This window comes from Herpailurus yagouaroundi, unplaced genomic scaffold (assembly GCF_014898765.1).
Source record: "Herpailurus yagouaroundi ecotype Mexico unplaced genomic scaffold, PumYag 197, whole genome shotgun sequence".
Lineage (NCBI taxonomy): Eukaryota > Metazoa > Chordata > Mammalia > Carnivora > Felidae > Herpailurus > Herpailurus yagouaroundi.
The window spans coordinates 15,120,193-15,126,192 of record NW_024412428.1 but is presented as its reverse complement, the minus strand read 5'-3'; the positions used below and the strand labels follow the sequence as shown (position 1 = coordinate 15,126,192).

General features: G+C 41.9%; 1 protein-coding gene across 6 annotated transcripts in view; it reads left to right on the top strand.

Annotated features, from left to right (window-relative positions):
• Positions 1-5: 5 nt before the first annotated feature.
• Positions 6-6,000, top strand: part of SMAD9 (SMAD family member 9) — a 74,287-nt gene continuing 68,292 nt past the window's right edge. For 4 of the 6 annotated variants that reach the window (XR_005782364.1, XM_040448228.1, XM_040448230.1 and 1 more), the window contains exons 1-2: positions 6-60; positions 1,534-1,619. The gene's annotated coding sequence lies outside the window, so the exon portion shown is untranslated. The remainder of the gene's footprint in view (positions 61-1,533; positions 1,620-6,000) is intronic. The other 2 variants (XM_040448229.1, XM_040448227.1) reach the window with 1 other exon arrangement.

Sequence of the window (6,000 nt, the reverse complement as noted above, 5' to 3'; positions counted from 1 at the left end):
CCCCGCCGCCGCCGCCGCCGCCGCCGGGCCCTGCAGCCGCTGGGCGCGCGCAGCCAGGCAGTGAGTGCGCGGCGCTTGGAGCAGGCGGCCGGGCACCCACGGCGGGGGGCGAGGGGGGGTCAGCCAGCCTCGGGCGGGGGGGGGATGAGTGACATCGTGGGGGACAGGTAAGAGATGCCCTCCCCGGCGTGCGCTGGGCGAGTGCGTGTGTGTGTGCGTGTGTGGCTAAGTTGTTCTTCCCCGAGGGAAGTCTTCGAGGCCCTTTGGTGGGTGGCTTGGTTCTTTGTACTCTCCATCCCTGTATTTCTTGGTGGAGCCTGTTTGGGGTGGGGTGGGGCGGAGGGGACAGCTCCAGGGAGTTGGCCTCGCGCCCTCCGCGTCGCCCCAGTCGCCGGCAGGCGACACCTGGGACCTGTGGGAGGATGCTCGTCCCACTGTGGGGGCGCTGGCCGTGCGGGGCTGTGGCCCAGGGCGTGGGTAGGGATGTGCGCTGGGTCTCCGGCCCCCCCTCGGCTGGGCACCGCGCGGGGGTCGAGCACTGAGGACTGGCGCAGTGGAGACCCAGACTTAGAGCTGGGTAACCGTTGGTTGTGACCGAAAGTTGGGGGGGGGGCCGGGCCAGTGGAGAAATCGGGGTGGGGGTAGTAATTGCGACTCAGCTGGTCTCCCTGGCCTTCTGTCTCTTAGGCTTTTTACTCTGCTTACCTTTGAGGCACGCGAAGAGGGAAGGGAAAAAAAAAAAAAAAAGTTGGGAATGTTGTTCAAGTGTCTCCGGGCAAGCGCTTGGATTGTGTTGGGAGCTGGGATGTTTGTCTTTTCCTTCGCCTGCCATTCGGTGCCAGCTCTCCGCAGAGGGGAGGGGGGCGAGGTGGGGAACAGATACAGGAGACTAACTGACGCCAGCATTGTGATCAGAAGGAGGAGCGCGGGGAAAACATTTTTATGGATGGCTAATCGCTGACAAGCCTTCCCGTTACTATTCCTTCCTCCTCCCACCCTTGACAGTGGATATTTCAAATGATAATTTAGAAATACTCCGTTGACTTGTTTCTGGGTTGGAAGCGGTACTCTGAGAAATCGCCTGCAAATGATGTAAATCTAGTTTTGGAATAAAATTGCATGTAAATTATTTACCCGGTAATTAACAGTCGGATGCACACCCACAGGACACTGTGGATTGCTTTTAATGGATCCAATTTACAAGTGCCATTTCAGTGGTTTGCCAGATTTCTTGGATGCTCTTTTGGAAGTGTGGTTTAGCAGGAATAATAGAGGATAACTGTAAAGTCGTAAGGCATTTAATAATTCTATCTCCTTGGCCATCACTGAGCAGAGCTTTGTGGCATCCTTCAGAGTGAGAGAAATGTTCATACTACCAACATATCTTCTGGCTTAGGAGTCCTGTCGGTGTGAGGGAATGCCATGGGATGTTTATATTTTAAAAATAGTGATCTATATTTAAAAAGGAAGTAAAAGTGAAACCCAGACACATTCTCCTAACTCCATATTCAATACGTCTTTCTATACTTGTAGGAAGCCACGAACAAGATTTTGGACTGCTTTCAAGTTCGTGGTTATCCAAGAAGGACACTGCAGATAAGAAAATGATGTAATAGTTTGTAAGTAAGGAGCGTTTTAAATATGACAAAAGTTTAAAATAATATATCAGAAAAATAACTTTTAGCTATAATAATTGCCTTCATTGATGGCAAGACAACGGTCTTTAGCAGACAGCCTTCAGCCTTTTAATCTATTCTGACCCAACCAACTCCCATTTTTATGCTTGACTGGCTATCTTTGTCAGAGTTGTTTTATGCTTCAGCTCTGTGGTTTTAAGCTAGGTTTAAGAGAATGCCAACATATTCTTGATCTGAGCAAACTCATTTTTCTCAGTACAGTGTTTCCTAAAGATCAAAGGTATAAACAAATTTTAGGTGAAACCCCTAAGTGCTTTATAATCCTGGCATCTCTGTCATGAGCATCTTAAAGTCAGCATGAGCTATTTGACTTTTCTCCTTGTAAAATATTTTTCTTTTACTTCTATGTCTTCAGTTAATGGCTAATCAGGGAATGTTCACAGATGTCAGTTACTGCATCCCTGATTGCCCAAGACATGGAATGAGAAAGAAGAGTTTTGTTGACTTTTTTTCTTTTTTAAATGAAACCTTGCCAAGGATATCTATAAGTAATAAACAACTGGCAAATTTGTTTATGTTTTCTGTCCTTGTGGTCAGTCAGAGGAGAAAAAAAATCTGTCAAGAAATAGTTTCATAAAGATTAAGTATTCAGTTTCAGTGTTACAAATAGTTTAATTGTGATTAATGAGAGTGCAATTTCCTTTGTCAAATTGGAGGGCTGATGTTTCATGAGTGGTCACTGTAGCATTTAGGCAGCTAACTAGTTTATATCTTATGTTCTCTTTGCAATAAATAAAATAACAATTTCATCGTATTCTGTTTTATTATTTTGGAAATAATACCCACAGAGTGTACTCTGATTTAAGGTAAGGTAAAGGTTATGGAAAATGAAGACTTTTTTTAATTTGCAAAACATACTAATTAAATTTTAAGCCTCCAACAAGGCTTAGTGTAGATTTTGTGTACTGCTTCTAACATTCGGAGAGGAATTCAGAAACAAGGAAGTGTCCAGAGTAAAAGAAAAAATATAGCAGTACAGTTGAAAGCATGAATCTCTTCAAATAGTTGTAATTCTAGGCTGTTGGATTTATATTTCCTTGGTTACTGTTGCTAGTGAGTTGAAAAGTTATTCTAAAGCAAAAAAAAAAAAAAAAGCAAACAGTAAATTCATAACTAGTTGCAATAGTTTGAGCATGCTTTATAGATTTTTTTTTTCTGTTAACCTAGTGAATCTCCAGGTCATGAGTTGTCACATAACAAAAAAATAAACAATTATCCCTTGGCAATAAACTAACCTTTTAAAATAAATATTCCTATAAATAGTGTCTCTTAAGAAACGTGTGCTAAATAAAGTTGTTAAGATTTCAGAGGAGCTGTTAGCATTAGAAGCCATCATACCCTTGAAAGCTGGGTATTAATCTTGCCAGTGCACTGCATGCTGAGACTTCCACCCCAAACCATCCTGAAGACCGTGTATGTCTCTCCTTTGGTGGCAGCCTCAGGCTGACCCCAGACCGCTTTTTGAGGTTTATGCTGTCATTGAAGTAATGGATTATAATTTCCCATGCATGTCGTGGCTTTCCTCTTTCCTGCATTTTTCTTTACTCATGAAAAGGCCTAGAATGCCATCCCCTGCTTCCCAGCCTGTCATCTGATCCTCAGAGCTACCTACATCTTCTCATCTCTTATGGCCCTGTACAGGTGCTGCCTCCACAGAACTTCCTAATGACCCTGGTCTCAGGTGTGTCCTCCTTTGAGCTCCTATGGCTCTTTGCATTTTCCACCGTTGCCACAGCGTGTCTTGTATTAAGTTACTCGTGTGCTAATTTATTTCTTTTCTTCAGTCAGTGCTTTCAAGTTCTGTGAAGGAAGGGACCATGTTTTCATCTATCTTTGTCATTCCCTTAATACGGACCACAGTGCCCAGCATAGCGGTCAGTCAATAAATATTAATTAAATGACACATCTTTCACTGAACCCGTGTTTTTTTCTGAAATAAAAATCTGTAAAGGAGTTTTCCCCCATACAATCGATCTTAGCGTTGGTTCCATCTTTCAAGAAGCCAGTGTTGAACTTGAGCTGAGGACTTTGTTAAGAGGCTGTGGAGAATTAGCCCTGAAACCCCTCCAGTCCTATTGAGCTTCTTCTGAATATTGTGGCTGAGCATTACAGTCAGGAAAGCTTATATGATACTCCTATTGCATTAGCAATTTTCCATATCAGATTCACTAAATACACAATGGAAACCATTTAGCAAAAAAAACCCCAGATTTTAATGTGATATGGCTACTGCAGTGAAACTCTAATGTGATTCCACAGAAAATTGCTAACACGATAGGCTGACCCCTCTCCCCACCCCCACCATAGCCACAGAAAAATTGATACTGTTTTTAGTGTATATGTTTCAAACTATGCTCAAAAAAGAAAAAAAAAGACTGCTACTGAGATGAGCTTCTGTTTTAGTCTGGTTGGATCTATAAAGGGTCTTGTTATCAGCCTTGTCAGAGAGCTGAATCTCCCTTTTGTGCCTTGCTCCTTGTGTTACCAAACAATGCTAAATCATTTTGCAAAATGCGTCATATTCTGTTAAGTACCTCAGAATTAATAGAGATAATATAATGTAAAAATATAATTTGTGTATAAATATCATGCTTCTATAATACATTGGATTTTACAGTTTTAATTGGGAAGTCTAATGAAGTCAAAACCAATTTTCTAAGAATCAAAGAGATTCTGACAAAACTTGAAATTCAAAACTTAAAATGAAATGCAAAAACATTAAGAAGCAAATTATAAATATGTGTATGCAGCTCTGTATCATTTTAGAAGTCATAAACGCTGAAAAGATTTTGGTTTTTCCCCTTCATTCTCTAACCCACGTTTAATTCAAAGACAGAAATTTAACCCATGAAAGGAGTCCTACAAAGTTCTGATTTTTTCCTATAAAGGCAATTTTGATTTTCTTTCTTGGGAGGGAATACTAAATATCAATTTTTTTTCTCTCTTTTTGTGTTGTGATTACCTCTCTTTTTGTGTTGTGATTCGTATACAAACATGAATTTCCCCTTGGGGAAATTTAATATTTGATCACTTCCTTTTCCCCTTTTGCAAATTTAATTTTGAAGGACGGTAAGTGGAAAACATGTATTCCTCAGTCATGAAATGGTTTAGTGCAAAAGTAGTGAAAAGCGGTCTTTGCTTTATAAAACATTGCAATTACCAGGGATGACCATTCATTCCAGAATTGCAGTTGCCAGTTTTTACCGCTGGGCTAATAATCTGTAAAGTGCACAAGTGCTCTGGGGGCCACCCCGACATGTTGACACTGGAGATTGGTTCTGAAACCACCTAGGGAAGAGGCTTTGGGAGTAGTAGAAGTGTGAACACTCTGTAAGTGGTAATAGCTTAGGCTGAGAGCCGATGCTGAGAGCGCTTCCCAGCTGGAGCAGGCCCAGAGCCTTCACCAAACCCTGCTTTATCCCAAGGAATGTATTCTTCCACGTAGCCTAGTGTTTTTCACTTTTGATCTGTTAAATTGCTTGAAAGCTGATCAAATGTCGATTTGCTTTGGTTAGTGTGTTTGTGACTGTATGTTTCGATTTGAATTTACGAAATGCAAAAATTGTGCCGTGAGTAGTGTGGGTGGGAGATAGACCCGGAACTGTAGATTGGGACAGTTTATCCGAAGCCCTTAGGAGTTTGTCCTGAGTACTTGTGGGCTGTGGGAGGTTTAGAGCAGACTTTTTTTTTTTTTTTATGGAGAGTTTGATGCATGGTGAAGTTCAACCGATGTGCTGGGAGTTGGTTTCTGAATTCTTGTACCTAAATTTAACTGACTTAGGAGCCACACATTTCAGAAAATAACTCCGAAAAGGATTTACAGATTCCATCAGAGTTTTCCATCTTGTGGTAGAATATTTGACTTCTACTATTCATGCTTCATTATGAATCCATTAATCCATCTTGTTTTATTCTTTGCTAGGAATCACACATGAGAGAACTGGAGTTTGGCTGGAGTAGGAAGGAGGAAGAGTTAACTGAAAAGTTTGTGCATGGGCTCAGTGGTGAGGATTCGAGGCACCTTAAGCTTGGACAGGCTTATGCATGTCAAAGGCAGACATCGCTTATTTGGACTGGTGTTAGTTTAGAAGGTCTCCGTGGGCTGGCCGAGGAACATATCAGCACTCAGAACATTGTTTCTCTGGGCAAATGCATTCCAGTTTCCAAATGACTACCCCCAAACTGGCACAACTTGTTCATAAAGTGGTACTGCCGGTGATTAACGGTTATGATTAATGATATGAGTGATTATGGTTATGCTTATGATTAATGGTTATGATTGATGATGTGAGTGACTGTCAGA